General features: G+C 37.0%; 1 protein-coding gene across 1 annotated transcript in view; it reads right to left on the bottom strand.

Annotated features, from left to right (window-relative positions):
- XIRP2 (xin actin binding repeat containing 2) overlaps nt 1-11,657 on the bottom strand; it is a 73,811-nt gene extending 62,154 nt beyond the window's left edge. The window contains 1 exon segment of the mRNA XM_005676022.3: nt 11,524-11,657. The gene's annotated coding sequence lies outside the window, so the exon portion shown is untranslated.

The following is a 13,447-nucleotide window of genomic DNA, read 5'->3' as shown; positions in this document are numbered from 1 at the left end:
TAAGGTTAGCATCTGAGATTTATTCTGACAGAGGGCATTAAAAGAAAGCCTGAATCATTTAATTCTGATTCTCACTGACTTAGACAATTGATGCTGCGGCAGCTTCTCTCCTACTAACCATATTTTCCTTTGAAAAACAAAATGCATTTAATTCAGTCTGCTTTTTGTCTTAGAGAAATTCAGTCTCTGAATTTACACAAACTTTTCAATGACCTTAAGTAAGTCTTTGTTTAAAATGCTTTCTCTGCCTAAGTCCACAAATAACAGCATACTTTGATATCATTTTCTTTTGAACTAAATGGCTAATAGACTTCATCAAAGAAAGGAAAACTCACTAACTCCACACAGTTTCCTTACCGAACATTATTTGGAAAGGCTAAGCAACCAAGGAGAAAAGTGAAAATGCTTAAGTACTGCAATGTTTTGCTTGCTAAATAACAGACTTCTCTTGAAGTAAATTCACTCTTTCAGAGCAGTGATATACTAGAAAAATTCTACAAACACATTCCAAACAATGCGATCTTTAATCATTTAAATGTTTCCTGGGTAGAAAATAAAATTGTGAATGTTAAGCAGAAATAATAAGAATCCATCCAGTCTATGGGGTTGCAAAGAGTCGGACACAACTGAGCGACTAAGCACAGCTCTTACCAAAGTTCTAGGTTCTCCTAATATGCCATAAAATGAAGGGTAACCAGCACTTGTCAAATGTTTGTACTGGCATGACTCCTTTCTGATTATTGTCCCCCATAATTGTAAAGGACACTTGATAATACTGTATACATTTTGAACAGTCTTTTAGTTTAGAACAAGGATGTTTATAAATTAAAACTATAATAATTTTAATTACATCAAAACTGAATCAGCCAGGTGCTGGGTACTGTCCCTGTCACCATTAACATGCCCTAAATACCCTTTGCATATCAATGCAGCCTGTAATTTCAAAAGAAAGAGATGATGTCAGTTTCCTAATGATATCCTGGTCCTAGAACAGTCCAAAGAGTGGAAGTAATTTAATAGTCTTCCCTGCTTAAGATGCACATGGGACACATAGTCAGTCAGTCTCATCATCCCTTAATTTATTTATAGCTACTATCTTTGAAAATTTGGCATTGGCATTTGTTTCTGTTCTCTCAGATTCAAAACCTAATCCTATCAGGCCCCATAAGTGGTGGAACTCAGTTTATGCTGCTTATTTCACTCCTGTTTTTAAAGGGCGAAGTGTAAAAATCAGTCTCTAAATGTTATTCGGATTGAAACTTGCTCTTTTCTGTGCACGATAAGACAGTAACATCTGTGAACAATGAATTTAATTAAAACTTGCAAACAAAAGTTTTGATAGACCAATTATATTTAAATTCAGGCATGGTGGTAGGTAAGGGGAGGAAAGTTGTGGGGGGGGGTCGGGAAAGAAACGTAAAAAGGAATTGAAAATTATATATTGTGCTTCTTTGTAAGAGTCCACATGAAGCTAGGCTTTCACAACTTTCAAACAGATTCACTTTCCAAGACTACTCCCTTTAGGCACCAAAAAACCTTAGGCAGCTGGACAAGTCACTTCAACTTAGTGTAACCTACTGTTTTAAGATAGCTTACCTGAAAAGGAACTCAGACTATAAAGTTAAGTATCTCCTTGTTTATTTTTAAAGATTATTTAAAAATCTAGACATTTAACTGCGGCTATAGACGGGAACTAACAATCACTAGACAGGGACTCAGCATCAGGCTCCATCTCTTAAGTCTTCTAGTAGCATACATCACCATGCTTACCGTTATTTCAGTCAAAGAATCTCTTAGTCTCATCAGTTTACAGAATGGTTACACCCACAATGTGAATGTGAAAGTCTGGTCATTAAACAGTGGCCAGAAATGATCCCCATGGGCCTTTATATGGGGATAGGAGGAATACAATTCATTTGTAAGAATGATATTCTTGTGCTTTTCCTAACAATGAGTGCCAGAGCTGCTCCTAAAAATTTTTTGTTTTTGGAAGAACAGGTTATATGCAATTTTTATTATTACCAGGAACTAAAATTCCTAGATTGCCAAGAAGCAATTGACAGTTGAGATGAATATGGCCAGCTTCACAGGTATTTAACATATAACATTATAACTTGCCCAGTAAGCATTTATTGAATGAATTTGCCTTGCAACAATACTGCAAAATTCAGTGCACATCTTTTTAGGGTTCCTGTTGACAGATTTTAATTTTTCTCTTGTAGTTCTTTTTAAAGAGTAGAAAACAAGTTCTAAATTCTGTAACAGAAGTTATTTAAGCAGAGCAGTGATGTGAAATTTGGGATTAGAGCTTCCAGGAAGGAGGAAAAATAAACTTCTTGCCTGTGAACCTGTGAGTCTCCCACAATGAATCCAGCTCATCTACCAAAATGCTCAGCAAGACACCACATGAGCAGGTGAAAATTAAAACTGCATAAAATCGTGTGTTTGGAAAATGAAACAAGTCAACTTTGGGCTTTCTGCCCAGTTTAATTTCTGTCAGAAATTCTCTTGTTATTACATATCTGCAGAAAGAAATTAGAAAAGTGTTATAGCTAAAAAATTTCAGATACATTCATATCTCCATCACAGTTTGGTCCAGAAGAAAATAACTAGCTTCCTCATTCCAGTGGATAAGTACAAGACTACAGATAGAACACGTAAGTACTAATACACACACACACACACACACACACACACACACTTTTTTTTAGGGGACTATTTAATCACAAGTAGTATCCTGTTTGCTTTATGAGATCGAGGAGGAAGACCTCAGGAGGTTTTCAGACTCTCCCAGTGCAGCTCTGGGTTGGAAGCCTGCCAAGGAAAACATATGGGGCAGAAATCCCCAGGCCCCATTCACCAGCCATGCAGGACCTGAGGAAAACATCATGAAACTCTCTGAGCCTAACATTTGCTGTTACAGGAAGTATCTCAGGAGAAGGAATTTAAAATGTGGATGCTTTGCAGCACTCTCTGCAGTGTGCTTTATAAAATCTTAAAACTGAGTGTGGAGTTGGGGAGTAGCTTAGGCCAGACAGAAGTAATACTCATCTATCATGACCAGTCTCCTGAAACACACACATACACACACACACACACACACACAATTCTTGGCACCCAATCACATACATTTTTCAGGGTTCCATCCCCAGTCTTCTGTTTTTGTCTTACCACACACATTCTATTAGTTCTCAGTTTCATCCATATTATATCAATGTATATCTCTAGTAACTATTTCAGACTTAACCTTGCCATACTTTTGAAAATTCAATGTGACTTTTAAAAAGAATATTACTCACAAACGTCTTTTCATTTTCAAATTTTCCAGTTGTATATTACAATGGAGAACATCTGGGATTGTCAGGAATAGTGGTGAATGTGACATGAAGTCAATTAAAAGTGAATAAAATGATTGTTGGGTATTAACATATATGCAAAACCACAAACCTTTAAATATATATATATATATATATACACACACACACACAACCTGGGAATGGGGGCAAATATATCAGATGATGAGGAAAATGTTGAACTGGCTTTTGATAAGGTATATTTAGCTCAAGAATGTGGGGACAAATGAAATGGGAGATCAATGGAACCTCTAATCTTGCAGCTGACAATGGGCCCAGGCTGAGTGGGCACTGGGTCTGGCATGGGTCCTTTAAGCTTTAGACCCATGCCTGAAGCATGGAGTCAGGAGTGCTTAACACCAGGCCACCAACACTGCTGAACTGTTCTTGGCCTCAGTTGAAATGTGTGCCCTAATCCATCCCAGGTTCCATCCTGTCTTGTTCTTAGTTTTCCTTATTTCTGACCTTGTGATTTATTTTTCTTTTTATAGCTTAGCTTCATCCATCAAATCTGATACATTGTACCATTTCACTGGCTCATAAACTTTTGCTTCCTCTTCCATTATTGGATTCCTCTTGGCCTTTTCTGCTTTAGATTCTACTGATGAACAGGTGCCCACAGCTGCATCTTTCAATGCTTTCCTCCCAAGTAAGAGTTCTCCCTCCATCTTTACTCAGACACTGAGTGGATTTAAAATGCAGAGAGATGAGGCAAAAGAGCAGAGGGGCTGATGGGCAGGATGTGTTGAGGATGGGAACACTATGCTGTGGGTCAAGGTTAGTTGCAGCTAAAAGAAAAAAGACTGTGATCTAAGAGTATTTTGAGAGTTTAGAACTAAGTCAAAGTAATGAGGGGGTCCAATGTGTGGCTATGAGCAGCTCCATCAGAAAGGAGACAGACGTATTATGGTTGAAGTGGTTGAAGAGCTCAGTTTCTTGAAGTAATGTGATACTGACATCACTGAAGACAACCAAAAAGTTATTAGTTTCAAGTGTTGGAATGATTATAATAGAAAAATGATATTTAATAGCTTTCTACAACTCCAAAGAGGACAGAAATTTAATTTGAGCTCAAGAGTGCACCTTTGAAAAGGAAGGATGCCTTTAATAAGAGAAAAACCTATTAAAATGGGTAGATAATTTTCTCTCTTAAAAACGTTTTTATTTAGTATGGTGTTATTTTGAATTTGCAGCATCTAGGATAACTTGGTACTTTAAATTCTTAAGTTGTTCTCTGGGAAAGACATAAATGTTATTATATTAACCCCATATATTAGACAGTAATAATAATGATGATAATAATAGCCAAAACTCATGTAGCATTTACTGTATACCAGGCACTACTGTTTTAGACATTTTACAAATATGAATTTATTTAATCCTCAAAACAGTAATCTATGAGATAGATTCTATTAGTATCTCCATTTTCAGATGAGGAAATAGGCACAGAGATGGATTTAAGTAATTTACCCAGGATTGATCAGTTGGTTAGGTTTAAGAGCCAGAATTCAAACCCATACTGTCTTGTTTCAAAGCCTGTACTCAACTAGTTAGAGTTTATGTGACACAGCATTTTCTGGTTTTCTAGTAAAGTATTATGTGGGTTTCCTTTGAGATCTCTTCTGGCTCTAGAAGGTGATGTTCTTGTGATTTTGGTAAACTGAGGACACTCCACAAATCTTAAGGATAGTGATAGAGCTAGGGTTAAGTAATATATTCCACAGGTCTTTAAGAGAAATGAAATAAAAAAGAAGGAAGGAGAAAGGGAGAGAGAGAGAACAATGCACATCATTTGTGAAATCTTTCTAATTTTGGAAAATTTTCAAAAAACTTTCTAATTTCAAAATATAAAGATGATTATAAATAATGAAATTTTATATATCAACTCCATACAGCTATCTATGGGAGAATAATCTTATAGAAAAGGTTTATTATTGTTATAGTTTTTATAAAAATATAGCTTTGTACTTTATCAGTACAAATGTTTACAAAAGAGCAGTTTTTAAAGCAATGTTACATGAAAGGTAAAGTGTCACTATAGATGATATTGTGGTTATTGGTTATTGTTTGAAGACTACTCATTTTTTTTTTAACATCTAAATGGACTTTGAGAACATAAACTAAAGGGAAAGCAATATGGAGACATGGGTAACACTGTGCCTTGTGTATAATAATGTATACATATACACATGCTCAGTTGCTCAATCATGTCTGACTCTTTGCAACCTCATGGGCCATAGCCCACCAGGCTTCTCTGTCCATGGGGCTTTCCAGGCAAGAATTCTGGAGTGGGTTGCCATTTTCTCATCCAGGGGATATTCATGACTCAGGGATCAAACTTACACCAGCAGGTGGGTTCTTTACCACTAAGCCCCTGGGGAGGCCCATACAGATACATACACATACATATATATACACATACGTGTATATACATGATCATAATGGAACACAAATTAAAAGAGATATAACAAAATGACATAGTAGAGAAGCTGGGACCAGTTGGGTTGAAATGATGAATTAAAAGAAAAGCAGTGAAAATTGAAATTTGAGGTAATTTGTTGCTTCTAGTTAAAGGGTGAACTATTAGAAACTATAAATTGTAGTTTTGAGCCAACAATTGAAATAACTGAACTAGATCTTTACAGAAAAAAAAAAAGATTGCAACTTAAATACAAACACATGGCTGCCTTTCAAATTTCATTTCTCTGATACTTTATAGAGTTAAACTTGTGGTTGTTGCCCAATTGTGGATAATGAAAGGATAGTGAATCCTGAAATCCTTCCCATTCCAGAACAAGTCAGTGACTGAATCACACATGCATAGTACAGTTATATTCCTCAAAATAAGCACTTCTGCATCCTCTGAGATCCTGAGGGCTAGCACAGTTTCCACTGCAGAAGTCAGGGCTGTAAAACAGGGTTCTGTTCTTGCTCTGAGCAGTCTGGGGTGGCACAGAGGACAGAGGGAATGACCAAGCAGCTGATCGCCATCCACTGCTCTTCCTTTGGCACCTCTAGCTCTAGCCCCTGTGTTCCAACTGGAACCTGGGCTGGGCTGCACCCCAGTTGCCACAGCAGACTTTCATCCTATGCAATACTCAGGAGTCTAGGTCAGGATCCAACAGAAGCAGAGGCAGTGAATCAAAGTTTGGAGCTGGAATTGGCCACCCTTAAATAATGTGAATGAACTCATTTTATTTTTGTCTCTTTCCAGGATTTTCCAACTTGATAATAAGGTGCTTGTAGTGACAATAAAAAACTCTAATTTATATGACAAATAAATTAAAAGCTGATCCTTAGCTTTACAAAAAGATTTCTCCCTGTTTCTTTGGAACACTTATTTACTGTAGTTACTTCTGAAGTCTAATTACTTGACAAAAAGGCTTAGTGGTTAGATAAGATAAAGCTGAATTCTTGTTATGACTGCATGGACTGAAAACAGTCAACAACAACAGAGATAGTGATAAAGCACCTATGGATTTTAATGCAATCCAGTGGGGAAATGTGACTCTACTCATCAAAACTTCATATATATAGCTTTTAAAAAAAACCCACCACTTAATAAAGTGATCCACCTACATCTTACTTCAGTGCAACTAACTTCTTATGAATTAAGTAAGAAAATAAAGTAATTATTATCTGAACATTATTTTATATGTATAGTTCCTGTTTGTGAAAGTTAACATGAAAAGCATTGACATGTTTTGAAACCATTTATAACACTGGACTTAGCTTTTAAAATTAACGGTGACATGATTTTTTTTTTCTTTTAGCTTTTCTATGTTGTTGACTACCAAGTAAATGCATTTAGAAACACAGATGCTGATATATTCAGATTTGGGTGGAATTGGGTCCTTGACAAACAAAAATTTCCTAAAATAAATTATTTTAGTATTATATTCATTTTAAGTCATATGCATGCCTGGAGCAATTTGGCAATTATTTATTTTTGAACAGCCAGACATATCTAAAGTGTTCAGCTCACCAGGCAACAGGATATATCCTGCATACAATTAGAAAAATGTAGAAGACACAAGCCTACTTGAAGGTCTGCCAAAAACAACAGTGCAAAATGGTGTGTCCAATGACGGGCTGATGGTGGAGGGCAGGGGACATGGGGCGGAAGTGCTGGGGACGAGGGGAAGAGTTCATCTAGCACAGATGACAAGCAAACTTAGATGATAGTAAAGTGAAAAAATAAACCAAGCGCCATTTATTAAGTTGTCAATAAATATGTGGATCAGGTCTGCTTTTCCATAATTTACCCTAAATTTGAGAGAAATATGAAATGAAAAATAAAAAGAAAAACAATAACCTGGGACAAAAAGACTTTATCATGTTGTACTTTGAAATGTATTCCAAGTTGTGGGGGTGGAGTGATGGTTTCATGAAGCTTTGCCGAATAAAGTACAGTCAAGAGAGTAGGTTTCTACTTCTCTCTGCCTAAATCTTGTAAGTTACTAATTAGTGTTCTGTGCCTCAGTTTTCTTATCTAGAACTTAAAAGTGCTAAGTCAAATAAGTCCGTGGGGTTCCTTGTGTTATCTATGTGACAAATTCCTTTTACTCTTTGTGACATTTTAAGAACTACAGCCACTCTACCAGGAATTTGGATTACCTATTGCACTGCTCAGTGCCAGATTATTTTTGCGCCACCATTTAGGCCCATGGAGTCCCAGGGGTCATTAAATATAGCCATGCTGTCATTTGTTGTATCCAACTGACACAAATAACTCATTGAATTTGCTGACTCTCAACTCTTTTAAGAAAGCAAAATATTTGTTCTTTACATTGTCTGATTGTCACTGTCCTTTGTGCTTTTCTTGACTATAATGTACAAATAGAAAAATACTCAGGTTAGTTAAATTTGCAAAAAAAGAGATTTCAATGATTAGGAAAATAAATACTATGAATATTTCACTCTGGAGTTCATAGGTAGCATTTCACAGAGGAGTAATGTTGTGGGACATGTGAAATAATTAAAAAAATATATATTTGGCCTGTTTCCCTGATTCCTGGCGTAGAGCTCCTAAAACTCTTGGAATTTGATGGTGTCTTTGGTATGTGAGCAGGGCTTCCCTGGTGGCTCAGATGGTAAAGCGTCTGCCTGCAATGTGGGAGACCTGGGTTCAATTCCTGGGTCAGGAAGATCCCCTGGAGAAGGAAATGGCAATCCACTCCAGCACTCTTGCCTAGAAAATCCCATAGACAGAGGAACCTGATAGGCTACAGTCCATGGGGTCGCAAAGAGTGGGATACGACTGAGCTACTTCACTTTGGTATCTGAGCTAATGAGGTAACTCCTGGCTTCCTGTTGGTTGTGGGGGGAAATATATATAGTTTTAGGACAGGGTTTGCATTCAGAAAAACCAACTGAGTAATTAAAGAGTTGGAATATTCAGCTCTACATTCCACTTAAAGAGGGAGAGGGATTAGGCACTGAATCCTATTACCAATGGCCATGATTCAGTCAATTTCCCCACATAAAGAAATCTCAATTCTAAATAACAGCATTTAGTGAGCTTCCAGGCTGGTGAACATGTTGATTGATGGTGAGCCCAGAGAGGGCATGGAAGTTCTGTGCACCATCTCCACACACACACACATTACTCTATAAATCTCTTCCATTTGACTGTTCTTGAGTTGTAACCCAAATTCAAGGCTAAAGTGGGGGCAACCTGTGGGTTCTGCTCTAACTCTGGAAGTTAGTATGAGTACTTAAATGAATTATTGTATACCCAGTTGCTATCAGAGAATTGGAGAACTGGTTGGTGTTAGAAAACATCAGTCATTTGGTATAAGGGAGGAAAACCAACAATATCATATCTTACACAGTCACATGAAGACCATTTACCTAGGGGGATTCCCTGGTGGCCCAGTGCAGGGGGTGTGGGTTTGATACCTGGTTGGGAGTTAAGATCCTACATGTCTCACAGCCAAAAAACACAAAATATAAAACAGAAGCAATATTATAACAAATTCAATAAAGACTTTAAAAAATGGCCCACATTTAAAGAAAATCTTAAAAAAAGATTGAATAAATCAGTGTTCTAAAATAGTTTATTCCTGAATCAGAAAAGTCAGAAGTTAACCACACTCTGCAAAGGATGAAACTGTAATTTGAATGAGCAAGTGGTTGTTTCAGAAGCAGGAAAAAACAAATTACAATTTAATTAAATTTCAAAGTGTAACTCGAATGCTTTTAAAAAAGAAGGTGGAAAACAAATAAAAAGGACAACGTATTGTCAATTAAGTACTGTTCCCCACAGACTGTTCAATCAGAAGTCTTGAAATTATGCTGCCAGGCACTTATTAAGTTGCTGCCCTGGTCTATAAATTACTGAATCTAGACATGACTTTGAGCTAACAAATAAGTGTTACAAAATGGTCTCTTACTGCCCAGAGTTGTGTATAGGCATGAAGAAGAAAGAGAGGAGAGAGACGGAGAGAAAGTGAGAGAAGAACTGAGTATCAATTCCCTGTTCCAAGGTTATCACAGGAGTCCAACCCCAAATTGTCTCATTGTTAAGTAATATTTTACCAGACAAATAAAAAAGAATACTGATGTGCAGAAGCTTTTCAATTGTGGTAAATGTGAGAGGCAAAATGCTTGACTAGCAGACAGCTATCCATAGTAAACAACAATAAATTATACATGAACTTTGTGGTCTTTTTACCCAAAAGTCAACTTGAAGAAAGAGAACCAACCCTCTCTCCCTCTGTAATTGCTGAAGACTTGAGGCCCACCTGACATTTTCTAAAGTGATGCTCTCTGCGATCATTAAACAGTGCCTCTTTTTATTTTTCAGGTGGTTACAGGCAGTTGTATCAAAGATGCCCAGTACTTCATGCAGAAACACTCATGCCAAACTCCAGACTACATTTTCCCCAAACAGCTGGCACTTTGCCATATTGTAGACATTTGAAATGCTGATTGACTTAAAAAAATAGGTCTAGTTGTTTGTTTATATATTAACAATAAAAAAGGTAAAAGAATCAAAGATTAGGCAGAGAAGTAGAGAAATACTTAAGCATAGAATTCAAGACTTTCCCATTTTTGATCCAGTATTTTTGCTTCTAAAACTCAATGGTAATAGCTTCTAAAACTCAAAACAGGTGCTCTTTCATATTAAAATTCATGGCTCTGAAGGTAGCTGAGGTAAATATTTTACTCGTCCTTTGGCACTCTGTACATAAAATTTTAAAATGATTCAAACAACCACCAACTTGTCAGTGACCAAATAGAGCTCTGATAAAAATAAAATATCTTTCAGTTCAGCACCAGCTGGCTAAATTTAAACCCTGTTATTATGTAATCTTAAAGTGTCCTTGCTTTTAGTTGGTGTCTTAATTTAAGAGAATCTGTTATAATGTCTCTTCCAAATCACTTTAGTCTCTAACATTCTAAACATTTAAGGCACAACAGGACCAAATTAAGGTGTTCACAGGCAACTGAAGACAGAAAAAATTCATTTGAAACAGTATATAGGGCATGCTACTTTTAAAGTAAAATCTGTCTTCTCTCTTTAAGTTTGTAGTTACTATAATTAGGGCTGGCAGATCCGACTGGCTGCGCTTTTCTTAATTCTGGAAAACATGTAAGAACCTGATTCTTTAATCCTTACTCCAGTAATACTCCCAGAGGAGATGAGACTGTGGTTGGGGCAAGAAGTACAAAATCAAAGTAAGGCTGGATAAAGAATACATTTCATAGATTTCTCTGAGTAAGCTGCAACAGTTGAGAATATTTTAAGTTCTCTTTTTCCCTCAGCAAACTTTAAGAAATATAGTTTAGAGTTTTAAACATATTCATTGTATAGATGATCAATTTATGCTCATAAAAGATGAACTAATTTTTTCAGTTTTCTCTTTTAGCTAAAAACTGAAGTATAACTTCCACTCATGTCTGTTTATCAAATTTGGCTCATTGTTCTTTAATACTAAAAATAAAAAAGGACTAACTATTAATCTGTAAAGAGATTAATAGATGAAGCCCTAAATGTAATAATCTGAAGTAATGCTAAATATTGTCATAAGAACAAAATCTGACTGAGTATTTCCTCTGCTAACAAGTACAGTTAGACCTGTGGTCTTCCCTGATCTTAAGCAATCAGTAAGAACATATTACAGATATGGAAGTAGACATTTATCAGTGACAACGTAACACATACCTTCTGTAATATTTAGACTTAACCCCAAGTTCGTGGAAATATCATATATCTTTACAGTTCTTCACAGACTAGTTTCCTCCTTTGTACAGCAAATTTCCCAGTCCCCTGAAAGCAATCGGTGGAGTGGAGGCCAGCTCCACTGAAGGGTCTATCAAGCAAGTAGATGGGACGGCTGAATTTATTTTAGCCCTGCGTCTAAGGATGTAACTTAGCACCTATTTTTAGGAACTGAGCTCTGTATAGGTGGGGCCTGAGTCAACTACTCTTTTCAGAAGTGTGTCTCTGAGGGCACTCTGCCTCGTAGTTCCTCAGTAATGTATGCATGGTATTAACACATGTGCAGTCAATCAAACCTCCTTCTGCAGCCAGGACCATCAAGCCAACTCTCCACTTCCGAACAAAGCCTAAAAAATAACCAGCACCGATGAGGGAAAGGACTGCAGTCCTTGAATTAGTTTCATTTGTTTTAATAATTTCAACCTTTTAAGAGTCAAGAATATAAAGCATAGAGAAAATAAAGCATAGAGAAAATGTTCTAATTTATTATGATGGAATTTGGGTTTTCAGGAAGCAGAAACACTGTTTTTATTTACAAACAGCTCTTAGGTATTGAAAACATTGGTTTGCGTTTTGAGGCTTCACATACAAAGCAAAACACCGCTGTGGTATATTTGTAAGTAAGAAAGTGCTCTCTTGTTTAAAGAAAGTGAGAGAGGAAGGAGTGATAAGACATTCTAGAGAGAATAAAGGGCACTTGGCAGAAGGAACAGCAGGCCAGGGAAAGGAGTCACCTCACATGCTCCCGAGAGAATCATATCAGGTGTCCTTTGCTGCCACTCTCCTTACTCAGCACAACCTGGAGACCTGACCCGGAAGGAAGTAGAACTCGCCTAGAATTGCAGTTGAGCTCCATAATGCCAACATCTAATACCTTCTAAGTAATCATAAAACAGGCAGCATCCTCTATCTTTCTTCTCTTCTATTATTTGCTTCTAGTAGGTTTACTGTGTACACTAATGGCCTCACAGGAAGCCCAAATAAAGAGAAAAATCACACTTTGACTTAAAGAAATCACTTGACTTACATATTGTTTATTTCATACAAATGCTTACAAGTAAGCTATTCATATTATTTACTAATAAAGACTAGTATATACATTATACTTTCCCATATACAATATTCCATATACATGTACTTTCTATTAAAAATTGGTCAAGGAGTGATATTCCAACTGATTAACTCTAAGGAAAAGCTTCTGAGAGTGTTCTTGTACACCCACAGATTTTTCAGGGCCAGAAGCCAATACAACCTAATTATTTTAGAGCTGTGCTGTCCAGTGTGGGAGCTACTAGACACATGTGATCATTCAAAGTTTCAGTTTCAGTTTAGTCACTCAGTCATGTCTGACTCTTTGCAACCCCATGGGCTACAGCACGTCAGGCCTCCCTGTCTATCACCAACTCCCGGAGTCCACCCAAACTCATATCCATTGAGTCAGAGATACCATCCAGCCATCTCATCATTTGTTACCCACTTCTCTGCCTGCCCTCAATCTTTCCCAACATCAGGGTCTTTTCAAATGAGTCAGCTTTTCGCATCAGATGGCCAAAGTATTGGAATTTCAGCTTCAACATCAGTCCCTCCACTGAACACTCAGGACTGAATTCCTTTAGGATGGACTGGTGGGATCTCCTTTCAGTCTCAGGGACTCTCAGGAGTCTTCTCCAACACCACAGTTCAAAAGTATCAATTCTTTGGTGCTCAGCTTTCTTTACAGTCCAACTCTCACATCCATTAACAATTACTGGAAAAACCATAGCCTTGACTAGACAGACCTTTGTTGGCAAAGTAATGTTGTCTAGGTTGGTCATAACTTTTCTTCCAAGGAGTAAGTGTCTTTTAATTTCATGGCTGCAGTCACCAT

Source organism: Capra hircus, chromosome 2 (genome assembly GCF_001704415.2).
Source record: "Capra hircus breed San Clemente chromosome 2, ASM170441v1, whole genome shotgun sequence".
In the NCBI taxonomy this organism is placed as follows: domain Eukaryota; kingdom Metazoa; phylum Chordata; class Mammalia; order Artiodactyla; family Bovidae; genus Capra; species Capra hircus.
Note: the sequence above shows the minus strand (reverse complement) of the source record. Positions and strands in the feature narration are given on the sequence as shown.